This window comes from Aquarana catesbeiana, linkage group LG04, assembly GCF_042186555.1.
Source record: "Aquarana catesbeiana isolate 2022-GZ linkage group LG04, ASM4218655v1, whole genome shotgun sequence".
Taxonomy (NCBI): Eukaryota; Metazoa; Chordata; class Amphibia; order Anura; family Ranidae; genus Aquarana; species Aquarana catesbeiana.
The window spans coordinates 94996734-95011066 of NC_133327.1; the positions used below are offsets into that span (position 1 = coordinate 94996734).

General features: G+C 42.0%; 1 protein-coding gene across 4 annotated transcripts in view; it reads right to left on the minus strand.

Annotated features, from left to right (window-relative positions):
• The window catches only part of HPCAL1 (hippocalcin like 1), a 410671-nt gene that overhangs the window by 257238 nt on the left and 139100 nt on the right, over positions 1–14333 (minus strand). For all 4 annotated transcript variants that reach the window (XM_073625395.1, XM_073625394.1, XM_073625391.1 and 1 more), the window contains one exon: positions 1710–1802. The gene's annotated coding sequence lies outside the window, so the exon portion shown is untranslated. The remainder of the gene's footprint in view (positions 1–1709; positions 1803–14333) is intronic.

Sequence of the window (14333 nt, forward strand, 5' to 3'; positions counted from 1 at the left end):
GCCCCTGCAGAGGCTTTTCCGGATAGAACCTACAACTGGTTTGTACCATAATCCAGAGCAAGGCGTATTGGCCAAAAGCTCCAAGATATTTATGGGCAGTATACTTTCCTGTGGAGACCAAGTCCACTGAACCGTATCCACCCTCAAACTAAATGGAGAAACTGGCATCAGTGGTCTTCCAATACCTGAAAAGGAAGAATTCAACCTTTCTAGATTCTGAACCATCAACCACCAATCTTTAGCTGTGCAACAGCCTGGGAACAGAGCCCTTCAGCAATCCAATGTCTGGATCTTCAGGTTCCAGACAGAGAATGATCCTCTACTAAGAGCTGGAATAGGACTGTACATAAGGAATGTGCTTTGACCTAGATGCAGCTTCCTACTGCAAAATGTATCAAAGGAAAATCTGGACCAACTGCTTCCTGAGCAAAGGTTGAGGTATACTGAGAATGACACCCCCTGCATCTTTAGCAAGTCCAGCACCAGAGCTAGGAGCGTTGTGAACCTCAGAAGCTGTGGCCAGCTCGAAGGATGGTTGCAAAAAAGAAAGCAGATGACTTTTCACTGCAATTACAGAAATCTTTGATGAGGCTGCAAACAACCCAGCACATGAAGCTGTGTGTTTCCCGATGATTATGGGCCCCGCAATCTACCTCTTGGAGAGGTCATCACTGAACAGGCCGAGCCTATCTGAAACAGAAGGTTGCCCGGCGGATTGAGAGCTTAAGCTAGACCTCATGTGCCTATTCAGTTTTGAAGTTGCTACCATTTAATTGTTTTACAATAATAAGCCCAAAACTTTTGCTCCAAGACCCAACGCAAGGCCAAGACTGACCCGACTAAGGAAGGAGCGAACCACATTAGACTGCTCTAAAATCTTATGGTCAGATACTCTCAAACACAACCTCAGATGCCTCCAGGAAAACCTGGGTAGTTTCCCATTCAAGTACTAACCAGGCTTGATCCAAGTCAGGCGCCACAGTGGCTCAGATTACCCTGATACCATTGGTCCAACAGAAGACGTGAACATTGCCAGACCACTGAACCCGAGGGCAGTGAACCTGGCTCACCCTTCTAAGTCATTTAGGTAGTCTAAGAGATACATAATAAAGTGACTGTATTAGACAAACTAATATGCAGTTCCACAAGGATGCAGGCCTAGGCAATGTTGGTCTACCGCTATACAACCCCGTAGGTATGCAAGTATGCAGGTACCCAGCAGAGCTGCAGTAGAGAATTACAATTTTTTTTGCTTAGAATAAAGATCACAAATCTCTCACATTACTCATGGCGTAACATCTTTCACATTATACAAAAAAAATTGGGCTAACTTTACTGGTTTTTCGTTTTTTTTTTTTTTTTTTTTTTTTAATTCATTAAAGTGTATTTTTTTTCCCAAAAAATTGCATTTGAAAGACTGCTGCACAAATACAGTGTGACATAAAATATTGCAACAATATCTAGGGTCTCTGCTAATATATATATATATATATATAAATAAAATGTTTGGGGGCTCTAAGTAATTTTCTAGCAAAAAAATAATAATTTCAAATTGAAACCAACAAATGTCAGAAAAAGGTTTAGTGTTTAAGTGGTTAAATTTCCCTTATTTACACACAGAAGTGTATTCCTTTTAAATTTCCCTTATTTACACACAGAAGTGTATTCCTTTTAACTAAAGGACAAATCAGTACAATGTTTATACTTACTTCCCCCCACTGAAGAATGTTGTGATACTTGGCAGACTGCCCGTTTTTTTTTTCTTTTGACGGCTGTTCGGCTTCAGCAGACCAGAGAATACTCTGCATATAAAGAAAACACTTTGTCAAAATCGTAAGGTGAAAAAGAATTGCGTTAACAATTCTTAACGATTAATCTGCAGCTCTAGTACCCAGGTATGCAAACATGAAGGTATACAAGTATTCTTGCCATTCATGCATCTATGTATGCAGCTCATGGCAATAAGTACATATGCATGTATCCCTAGTCAAATATATATATATATATATTCCTAGGCAAAAACACTGATATGAAGTCCTAGGCAAATAAGCACATATGTATACAGTTTAATGCAACTAAGCACATATGTATGCAAGAAAAAATGAAGGACTGAGGTAACAAACCTCGGGACTTTAGGAGGTGTTGTATAAATAATAAGGGATCGTCAATACATCAACAATATTGAATAAAACAGAATTTTATTATACACTGTTTAAAAAAATGAGGCAAGACTAGATACACAAATTCATAAAATTCAATGAGACATAATACATGAATACCACTTTCTCAACATGTTTCACTCTGTGGAGCTTCTTCAGGAGACTTTAGGTGTGGCATCATATTATACTATAAATCACAAGAAAAAAAAAATACTCATGTTTAGGTAAAGATAGATACCATAGATAAGGCATACATGAATTATTTAACCACCTCCCGACCGCCCACTGTATATTGACGTCCTTTTATTTAAGGATGGATATCTCGGTAACGGCAGCAGCTGCTGCCACAACCGAGGTATCCATCTTTAGGGGTGGCGATTCTGTACACGATAATGGTGGTCTCTGCGGCGGGTTCGCCGCGAGATCACCGTTATCGGCGGCGGGAGAGGTGCCCCCCCGCCGCTCTCCCGCACCCTCCGCCGCTTACCGGAGCCGTCGGTAGCGGCGATCGGGTCCTGTCAGTGCTTCGGTATAGAGATGAGTGAGGCCAAGATGGCCCCCACCCGTCTCTATACCATGTGACGGCCGGAGCGACGTCATTACGACGGCTCCGCCCACTTCTCTTAAAGGCACAATTTTTTTTGTGTCATTTTTTTTAAACGACTTTTTTTTTTTTTTTTTTTTTTTTTTTTGCATTTTAGTCTAAATATGAGATCTGAGGACTTTTTGACCTCAGATCTCATATTTAAGAGGACCTGTCATGCTTTTTTCTATTACAAGGGATGTTTACATTCCTTGTAATAGGAATAAAAGTGATCCAAATTTTTTTTTTTTTTTAAAAACAGTGAAAAAATAAATAAAATAAAGTAAAATAAATAATAAAAAAAACAAATTTTTAAAGCGCCCTGTCCCGACGAGCTCACGCGCAGAAGCGAACGCATACGTGAGTAGCGCCCGCATATGAAAACGGTGGTCAAACCACACATGTGAGGTATCGCCGCGACCGGTAGAGCGAGAGCAATAATTCTAGCCCTAGACCTCCTCTGTAACGCAAAACATGCAATCTGTAGAATTTTTTAAACGTCGCCCATGGAGATTTTTAAGGGTAAAAGTTTGACGCCATTCCACGAGCGGGCGCAATTTTAAAGCGTGACATGATGGGTATCAATTTACTTGGTGTAACATTATATTTCACAATATAAAAAAAAATTGGGCTAACTTTACTGTTGTCTTATTTTTTTTTTCAAAAAAGTGAATTTTTTCCAAAAAAAGTGCGCTTAGAAGACCGCTGCGCAAATACGGTACAAAAAAAAGTATTGCAATGACCGCTATTTTATTCTCTAGGGTGTTAGAAAAAAAACAATATATAATGTTTGGGGGTTCTAAGTAATTTTCTAGCAAAAAAACCTGTTTTAAACTTGTAAACACCTAAAATCCAAAACGAGGCTGGTTTTGATGTGGTTAAACATAGTACTAAAGACATGACAAAATAAAAATGTATTATCACAATGGGGCATAGAAAAAAGCAAATAACAAACAATGATGATCGTGAGGCTACAAGAAAACGAATTAACCTTACCCTAAAATTGTCCCAGTAAGTATGACTCACAATTAAGAGTCAAAAAGTTTTAGATGTACATTCCATGGATTGCCTCCTCCCATACAAGTACCTCAAAAAATGTTTGCAGAGAATGACAAAAAATGTCAATTGAATTATCTTTTCTGGCAAGGAAAAGACCAACAAATAAAAATGAGTAGGGGAAAGAGTTGTATAAGGAATTAAATTGACTGAAAAAATATATATATAAAAAATTTTATCAAAAAATTGAGGTAGATTACCTTTAAGACATCAATATAGTAGAATCAATAATATCTTGCAACTACATCCACAGTGATGACTGGAGTAATTCACTTTGATGGAGGGGATGTAAAAGGTAAAGAAAGGAGATGACACCAGACAGATGGATGGTACCCCCAGATTGAATGGGGCAAGGCCTGGATAAGCCAAATGCTGGGGTATGTATCAGGTGAGAAGACCTAAAAAGTTATAAACAATAGAAAAAATCTAATAGGTAGGAATAAGGAATTTCTATCCTGAAACTGCCAGAACAGTAATAGGCATAGAATTCAGTAGATCCCAAACTGTAGAGAAACATACCTGTTAGGGATTAAGGCAGAGGATGGGAGGGTAACCTGGAGAGGAAACCACCTCCCGCCTAACCCTCCGTGTAGCCGGCAGAGAGTGTCAGGGAAGAGCAAACAATTCCCGGTTTTGTACCATGTTGCCCTCCCCAATGGCCGCATGTACTTTCCCAAATTCTCTGTTACATGCCAATCCATTGGGGTTGTATACCCGATGATGTGTGGTTAGAATGCCTTCTACGTGGGGAAAACCAAACGCCCCTTCTTTCACCGTATTAGGGATCGTGTCTCTATGGTATTAAAAAAGAAAATGGAGACACCCATAAGTTGGCATATGGGCCTCTTCCATCAGTTTGATGACACAATGATGGGAATCTGTCTGGTGTCATCTTCATTCTTTACCCTTTACATCCCCTCCATTAAAGTGAATTACTCCAGTCATCACTGTGGATGTAGTTGCAGGATATTATTGATTCTACTATATTGATGTCTTAAAGGTAATGTACCTCGATTTTTTTAGATCATTTTTTATATATTTTTTTTCAGTCTATTTAATTCCTTATACAACTCTTTGCCCTACTCATTTTTATTTGTTGGTCTTTTCCATACCAGAAAAGATACTTCAATTGACATTTTTTGTCGTTCTCTGCAAATGTTTTTTTGAGGTCCTTGTATGGGAGGAGGCAATCCAATCGTGTGTTTTGTACTATGTTTAAATAATTCAAGTATGCATGCCTTATCTATGATATCTATCTTTACCTAAACATGAGTATTTTTTTCGTGTGATTTATAGTATAATGTGATGCCACACCTAAAGTCTCCTGAAGAAGCTCCACAGAGAAAGTGGTATTATTCATGTATTATGTCTCATTGAATTTTATGAATTTTTGTATCTAGTCTTGCCTCGTGTTTTTAAACTGTGTACAATAAAATTTTGTTTTATTCAATATTGTTGATGTATTGACAATCCCTTATTATTTATACAACACCTTTAAAGCCCCGAGGTTTGTTACCTCAAAGTCCTTCATTGTTTCTTTCATTTACTAAAATTGGGATGTGGTGGGTTTTTTTGGTCTCCTCCTTTCCATTCTCCAGAGCACATATGTATGCAGTACAAATGAAAACATGCCAGCATGCATTTAAGCAATATGCATTTATGAAGGCATGCATTTTTGGAAGCATGTAGGTATGTACTTAAGCAAATATGCGTTTAGGCAAAACACGTAAGCCGCTGTCCATGCAAACACGCACTTATGCAATATGGGCCCATGGAGACATGCATGTACGGAATAATCAAGCATGCATTTATGAAAACGTGTTTATGCAACATATGTTATGCAACATGCATCTATGTGAACACGTCTATGCACCATGTGTTTATGCAAACATGTATATCTATGCAACATGCATACACACTTATGCCCACACGTCTATACAAACATATGCTTATAAAAACCTTGCGTCTACGCAACACGCGCCCACGCAAACACATCATCGCGGACAGCCTTGGGTAGCCGCATGCTGGGCGCCACCCATTTGACAGGCGCAGGGGCCACTGGGCGGGGCCCTCTGCAAACATGTGCCTATGCAGGCTTGTGTTCTATGCAAGTAAGCTACCATGTATACTATGCTGCACCTGCTAAACTGCACCTGGGCCCATACTAGTTATAGTTTGGATTAGCCAAGTACATGGGCATCCAATGCAGCCTTCTATGCTGCTTCAACAGCTTAAGGCCTCTTCCACACTTGTGCGACTCATCCTGCGACTTGGGACTGCAAGGTCGCCTGACAAGTCACACCCCCTGATTACCAATGAGTACTCTTCACATCCGGGCGTCCTCAAGTCGCAGCAACCTCAAAAGCAGCACCTGCACAACTCCGGTCCGACCTTAGCACGACTTGAGGTCCACAGACCTCAAGATTACACAGGCACTGCTCCACATCGCTGCAAAATTGCAGCAAAGGTGTGGCCTAAATGCGCGACTTTCAAGTCGCACAAGTGTGAAAATGGAGCGCAGAAATAGGGATTTTTCGTCATACTTACCTGTAAAATCCTTTTCTTTGAGTACATCATGGGACACAGTCAGGCTAATATTCATTATCTGCTGGGTTATACTTCATCTCCAGGTGAATGGACACTGGTAGACCAAAGGTCAGACAGGAAGTGATTCCCTATATATCCCATAATGGAAGCACTTAAGTTTTGTAGCAAGCACTGAATCCTCAAAAAAAAAAAAAAAAAAAAAAGGAGGGGAGAGATCTCTGTGTCCCATGATGTACTCAAAGAAAAGGATTTTACAGGCAAGTATGACGGAAAAAAAAATCTTATTTTCTTTTTCATACATCATGGGACACAGTCAGGCTAATATTCATTACCTGCTGGGACGTACCAGAGCAATAGCCTTGAGGGGAGGGAGATACCCTGCCAAACAATAGCCATCAGAACTTATACGGCAGCCCGCAGTACACTGCAGCTGAAAGCCGAATCCTCGAACATCAACTTGTGAACAATTTTGTGAACATATGCACTGAAGACTAAGTAGCAGCCTTATAAATCTGAGCCACAGATACCTGATGGCAAAAAGCCCAGGAGGTTCCTACACCCCTGGCAGAATGAGCTCCAACCCTAAAGGGAGGAGCTTTATGTTTCAGACCGCAGGGCTGAATGATCAATTGATGGACCCAATTGGCAATGGAAGCTGCCTGTCCCTTCTTGGATCCTTTTGGTAAAACAAAAAAAAAAAATCTCTGTGGATCTCCACAGATCTAGACAAACAAAATAATGTCCTGATTTAAATGAAAGGCTGACACCACTTTTGGCAAAAAGGATGGAACAGGTTGTAACATGACCCTGTCGTGGTGAAGGATCAAGTATGGTTCCCTGCACGAAAGGGTCACAAACTCGGACTCCCTTCTAGCCGGGTGATGGTCATCAGGAAGGCTAGTTTGCGTGACAGCAAGTTTAATGGAATTTCCTTAATAGGTTCAAATGGTTGCTTCTTTAACACAGACAGCACCAAATTCAAGTCCCAAGGACACATAGGTGACCTAATGGGGGGAAGCAAGCGAGTTGCGCCCTGCATAAAGGTTCAGATCAGTGAATGGGAAGCTAAAGGCCTTTGGAAGAATACTGATAGGGCCGAAACTTGACCTCCGATTGTACTCAAAGCCAATTTGCACAGCTGACTGTAGAAAAGAGAATTCTCCCAATCACGTATTTCCAAGGAAGCCATTTTCTGGCTTCACACCAAGCAATATAATTCTTCCAGACCTTATGATAAATCTTCCTAGTGACCGCTTTTCTAGAATTCACTAGGGTAGACACTACTGATCCGGAGATGCCATGGTCCTTTAACACCCTGGCTTTAAGAGCCATGTCGTCAAATTTATAGACTGTAAATTGGAGTGGAATATAGGACCTTGAGACAGTAGATGGGGACGACGCGAAAGTGTGGCTGGTGCCACCAGAATGACTGGAACCCGCTTCTCTCTGAACCCTGTGCAACAAATGTGGAAGGAGAGGGATCAGAGGAAAAGCATAAACCTGGGAGTGCTGGCTCCATGAAACTATCAGAGCATCTGCCCCGATTGCCAGAGTATTTCTTGTTTGGGACACAAACTGCTGTAGTTTGTTGCTGAACCTGGATGACAGTAGGTCGACCTCTGGCCATCCCCAACGTTGGCAATTTCCTGGAACACCTCTGGGTGTAGGGGCCATTCCCCCGGGCAGATCTGCTGGCAGCTGAGATAATCTGCCTTCCAGTTCTCTACTCACGGGATATGGACTGCCGATATAAAATCGGCACATGTCTCTCTGCCCAGGCTAGTATGTGGTTCACCTCCTTCAGAGCTGAACAACTCCTGATACCGCCTTGGTGGTTTATATAGGCCAGCTCCACCATCCAGGAATGTAGGGCCAGACATACTGCCCATAATTCCAAGACGTTGATGGGCAGGATCTGTCCCTGACAATTTCCCCTGAGATGTGAGCCCTTCTAGGGATGCCCCCCCAGCCTGAGAGACTGGCATCTGTAGTCAGTACTCTCCAAGTTACCGGAAGAAAGGATTTTCTTTTTCGCAGGTTCTGATCCTGAAACCACCAGTTTAGGGTTAAGCGTGCCTAAGGAGATGAGCACATTGTATAATCCAGGGCTTTTCCTCTTCTGTTCCAAGCCAACAAGATGTCTTGTTGTAAAGGCCTGGAATGGAACTGGGCATAGAGCACTGCCTCGAAGAAGCCGAATGGAGGGTGGTCTGATGCCCCTTATCTGACGCACCTGAACCTTGGCAGGTGGCAAGAATACTCTTGCTTGGGCCGTGTCTAGGATCAGACCTAAATACTTTAGACTTTGAGCTGGTTTCAAGGCTGACTTTTTGGTACTTATGATGCAGCCTAAGATTTTCAAATACCTCACTGTGTATATTATGCTCTGTTCTAGAGCCTGTAATGAGTGATCTCTGAGCAGGTCATCCAGATACCCGAGCAAAAGGATCCCTTGGGCCACTGGTGCTAGGACCTTTGTGAACACCCGGGGAGCTGTAGCAAGCCCGAAGGGTAGAGCCACAAACTGAAAATGATGTTCCTCTACTGTAAAACATAGGAACCTCTGATGAGGCCGAAAGATATGTACGTGTAAATATGCATCTTTTATATCGATGAAGGCTAGAAAAAGTCTCCCCTCTGGAGTGAGGTTATTACTGAGTGGACAGACTCCATCCGAAAGGAATGTATAAACAAATACTTGTTAAGGGATTTTGGGTCCAAAATAGGCCCTGGGTCCCAAGTTGGTTTCTGAACCATAAATCTACAATCACTCCTTGATGCACTAGATGATGTAGTGCCTGAAGCTATATGTTCCTTTTTGGAGGATCCGAGGGAACGCTGGATCTTAAAAACCTCTGAGGGGGAACCCCCCGCAACTCCAGCTTGTAACCGCGAGATATAATTGAGGGGACCAAATGTCCGCAAAGTGCAGCAGCCTTCCCCCACCCGATGCCCATGTTCTTCCAAACCTGCTTATGCCACATGTATGTATGTATGTATGTAGGCATGCATGTATGCATGCAATATCTATGTAAAACGTGTTTATTCAAGCATGCTTTTAGGCAACAAGCTTGCAAGCATGTATACTATGCTGCACCAGCCCAACTGCACTTGGCCCCATACTAGTTGCATGCACATATGCATGCCATGCAGCCTTCTGCAGACCAAATGCACATTATTCTGAACTTTGCAAGTATGCACCTGTTCGACTTTACTAGACCCCATACTATTTTTGTGAAAAATGCACAGGATTCTGGAGACCCAACACTTTAAAGTACACTGCAAGGGGTGTATGGACTTACAGTTGTACAGGCCCCCTGGATTAAGCAGTAAGTAAGCAGTATATAATCATGAAGGACCGTTCTTGTCAGAGCAACCTGTTCCCATTCTATGAGGAAGTGAGAAACTGGATGGTGGATGTCCAGGGGACGTAGTTTATATAGGTTTGCTAGGGCCAGCCATGCACGATTCAAACCATTAAAAGACAGGCTGAAAGTACCAAGTTGATCAATTGATCAACTTGGGTACAACCAGGCTGTCGGATTCTCTTCTGATTATCGCAAGTGGTAGCTACAGCCACTAGTGATGATCAGGGTCTTCTCCTGGAGTGGACAGCTTCCCCCACCCACTCTCAGAAACTTGCATAATCTATGGCCTGCCTAAGGCATTTGATACTGTACCTGATGCACATTTAATCTCTAGATAAGGTCTGTTGGAGTTGATGAAATGGTATGTACAGGAAAAGGAAACTGGATATATGAACGGGTCCAGAGAGTAATGTTAAATGGCTAATTCTCTTAATGGTCAATGCTGTACAAGTCATTTAATATGGAGGTTGGAATCAATCACTCAACTTAAGTGCACTTTCATACTGGGGTGTTGGAGGTGTCTGCGGTAAAGTGCTACTATTTTTAGCGGCGCTTTACCGTAGTTTTAGCAGAGCTTTTCATCCGCTAGCAGGGTGCTTTTAACCCCTGCTAGCAGCCGAAAAAGGGTTAAAAGTGCCTGCAAAGTGTCACTGCCCATTGATTTCAATATACACCACTCCTAAAGCGCCTCAAAGATGCTGCTTGCAGGACTTTTTCTTTTTTTTTTTAGCGTCTTTGCAGCGCACTGCTCCAGTGTGAAAGCCGACAGGAGAGGCACTTTACAGGCGCTATTTTTAGGACTATAGCGCCTGTAAAGTGCCTCAGTGTGAAAGCAGCTTAAGTGTTTACAGATGATACCAAATTATGCCAATAAATAACTTTAGCACAAGCTATAGCATCACAACAGAAAGACCTTAAAGTGGAGGGCCACCCTAAAATAAAAAAAGTGCATCAATAGTTTAAAAAAAATAAAAAATGTTTAACTTATCTGAAAACCCCTCCAACCCCCCCCCCCCCCCACTTTTTTCGCTCACTATTTTGTTCACCTATCCCCCTGAAGGTACCCACTGCCGTGCCTGCCCTGGACGTCGCCCCTTATATTCCGGCGGGGCTGTCCGCCTCAGCTCCCGGTTGGAGATCCCCCCCGGACTGCTCGTGATGCCTTGCCACTACACCATTGATACATTCAACCTCTACAAGTAAGCCTTGGTTTAGGAGGTCCTACATTCAATCTGCTACACTATTTTTCTTATAATTTTTTACTCTTTCGCTCATTTCCACAACCATTTATTTACAGATCCTGAGGAGTGGCATTTTTAGCCACGAAACGCGTAGAGCTACTGGTTGCCATGCCCTTATCAATTTTACCTGACCATCCAAGCTACTAGTTCACGAACCCTGACAGGTTCAGCGAGGCCGTAGGTCCTGCAGGCATTACGTACAAATCATTCTCAACTTATCTCCCATGTGGCTATCTCATGAGAAACCAATTTTATTGTTACTATCTCACCTATTGTTATCATTGTTACATGTATATATGTATGTATTGTGCTATGCGCCAAGATGCATTATGTATGTTACCTTATACCTTTATTACCAGAATCAAGTATGGTAACAATTTAGCTCATAATAAACTATTATTAACAAATATCCTTGTATGTTCACCCAATTATCTTTTTTGCTACCACATGCTTCACACAAAGTCCCACCCTCCCTGTTAATTAACCCCTTTCTCTTACCTGAAACCCCTGTTGCTAGGCAGTCTTCCTAATCTTAAAAAATGGTGCAATGATAAGCAACTGTATAAACAATACAAGTATACCATGTGCTAAATGAATAATCACATCAAAGTATTACTGGACAAAGTGAACTTCGTTAGTAGTAAAAAAATAATAATAAAAATAGTGATGTAAGTCGATGAATTAGAAAAAAAGAGCAAAAAGACACAAAAAAGTTCATAAATGGGTATCAGCTTCATGCAGATAGGGAGACACATCCACGCTCCGTCCCGCCGTGACCCATAAAAGTGAAGGGAAAGGAAAGGAGTATAAAGTTGTGACTCTCTGTTGAAGTGACTCCAAAAACAGTGCTAAAGATGGACCCTTACCACGAACGATGGACCTCCCTTATAGCAAGGTCTTTCGAGCAAGCAGATTTAGCCCTCTGCAGGGACCGTGAAGTCGTTCAACCCCGTTGCTGTGTCCAGCGTCTCCAGTGGTATACTTGTATTGTTTATACAGTTGCTTATCATTGCACCATTTTTTATGATATACATTTTCGATTTCACTATCATGCACGTATATTCACAATTTATTCTTTAATCAATTAATGTCACTAATTTTTACATACAAGCTGTAAGCGCACTTATTTTTGACTCTTTATTTTTACACAGATATTGGTGTTTGTGCAGCTACAGTCTTTGTTTTTTTATGGTCATGTTTTCTAGCGCGTTTTTTTCCTATGTTTATTAGTCTTCCTAATCTGCCTCTTCCTATTCCACGGCACTTCCTCCTCTTCGGCGAGCAGCCCCGTTGCCTTCTGGGACATGTGTGTGTCCCAGAAACCAACAGGGCCATTCACAAAGCGCCACGCGACTCGCGCATGCGCAGTAGGAAACTGGCAGTGAAGCCGCAAGGCTCCACTGCCTGTTTCCTTTAATTAGGATGGAGGCGCCGGCAGCCGATCCGATGGACGGATCGGCCTCGGGGGGCCGACATCGCGGGCTCGCTGGACAGGTAAGTGTCCTTATTAAAAGTCAGCAGCTACAGTGTTTGTAGCTGCTGACTTAAAAAAAAAAAAAAAAAAAAAGGGCTGGAACACCCCTTTAATACAATAGAGGGTTGGGCAGCTACCTGGCAGATGCGGTTCAATATTAAGAAATGTAAAGTCATGGGTGAGGTGCCAAAAAATACACATACAAATTACACATTAGATGGGGCTCCCCTGGGAGTTACATGGTTAGTCAGGTTGAAAAAAAAAAAAAAGACACAAGTCCATCCAGTTCAACCAAAAAAAAATAAAAAATCTGGAAAAAATACAGGGAGAACCGGTGATAGCAGTTCACAGACTTGGCTAAATAAGGAAATGCCAAGCCCCAGCTAACAAAGCTAGCCAAATACCAGAATGCATTAAAAATACATTCCAAAGATAAACCACTAATTATACCCCTTTAGTAAATACTGGTTTGGGCTCATCTTGATCATGCAGGTCAGTTTTGGCCACTAATCATCAGGAACGATGTTCATGAATTAGAAAGAGTTCAGTAAAGTGCAACAAAATTATTAAAAGGGATGAAGGACCTCAACTATGAGGATTGATTACATAGATCACAGTTATTCACATTGGGGAAGAGGCACTTAAAAGGGGATATGATTACAATGTACAAATATATCAAAGGTGAATCCAGTAACTGTAATAAATAGGGCTGTTACTGATTAAAATTTTCGTGTTCGATTAATCGATTCATTTCGATTAATTATAATGCACATACAGATCCAACTACTTTTAGCTGATCTCCTTGCATTACAACTCTGCATTAGTCAATGGTAAATGTGGTATACACTATATACAATCACCCGACACTAGTTAGTTTCCACAATCCATGACTTAACTTCACAGTTCACACAAATACTTTTCAAATTCAAAGCACTGACGTAAGTAATATAGACACGGGACACTGATAACAGATGGCATGTGACACTGACATGTGGCACTGACAGATGGCACTGATACATGACACTGACAGGTGGCACTGGGGATAGGAGGCACCGACAGGTGGCCCTGATACGTGGCACTGGGGACAGGTGGGCATGTGTGTTGTGTGTGTGGCACTGTGTTAGTGTTCACTCACATTTCACTGACACTCAAGCACGGAAGCTCTCCCTCCGCACACGCGGTCTCTGTGTGAGGAGAGAGAGCCGGCAATGAGAGATGATCTCATATGTTTACATATGAGATCACCTCTCATTGGACACGCCGATCGAGTGCTAAATGACCGCTGTGATTGGCCATTCAGCACGATCTGCGATTAGCTGTGTCCAAGGGGAGGGGAAGTAAATAGATAGAGATTATATATATCCAGACCCCCTTAAATTTTTCACTCTTTGTTATATTGCAGCCATTTACTAAAATCATTTTTTTTCCTCATTAATGTACACACAGCACCCCATATTGACAGAAAAACACAGAATTGTTGACATTTTTGCAGATTTATTAAAAAAGAAAAACTGAAATATCACATGGTCCTAAGTATTCAGACCCTTTACTCCGTATTTAATAGAAGCACCCTTTTGATCTGATACAGCCATAAGTCTGTCTTTCCCATCTTTTTTGGGAAAGATGCAACAAGTTTTCACACCTGGATTTGGGGATCCTCTGCCATTCCACCTTGCAGATCCTCTCCAGTTCTGTCAGGTTGGATGGTAAACGTTGGTGGACAGCCATTTTTAGGTCTCTCCAGAGATGCTCAATTGGGTTTAAGTCAGGGCTCTGGCTGGGCCATTCAAGAACAGTCACGGAGTTGTTTTGAAGCCACTCCTTCGTTATTTTAGCTGTGTGCTTAGGGTCATTGTCTTGTTGGAAGGTAAATCTTCAGCCCAGTCTGAGGTCCCGAGCACTCTG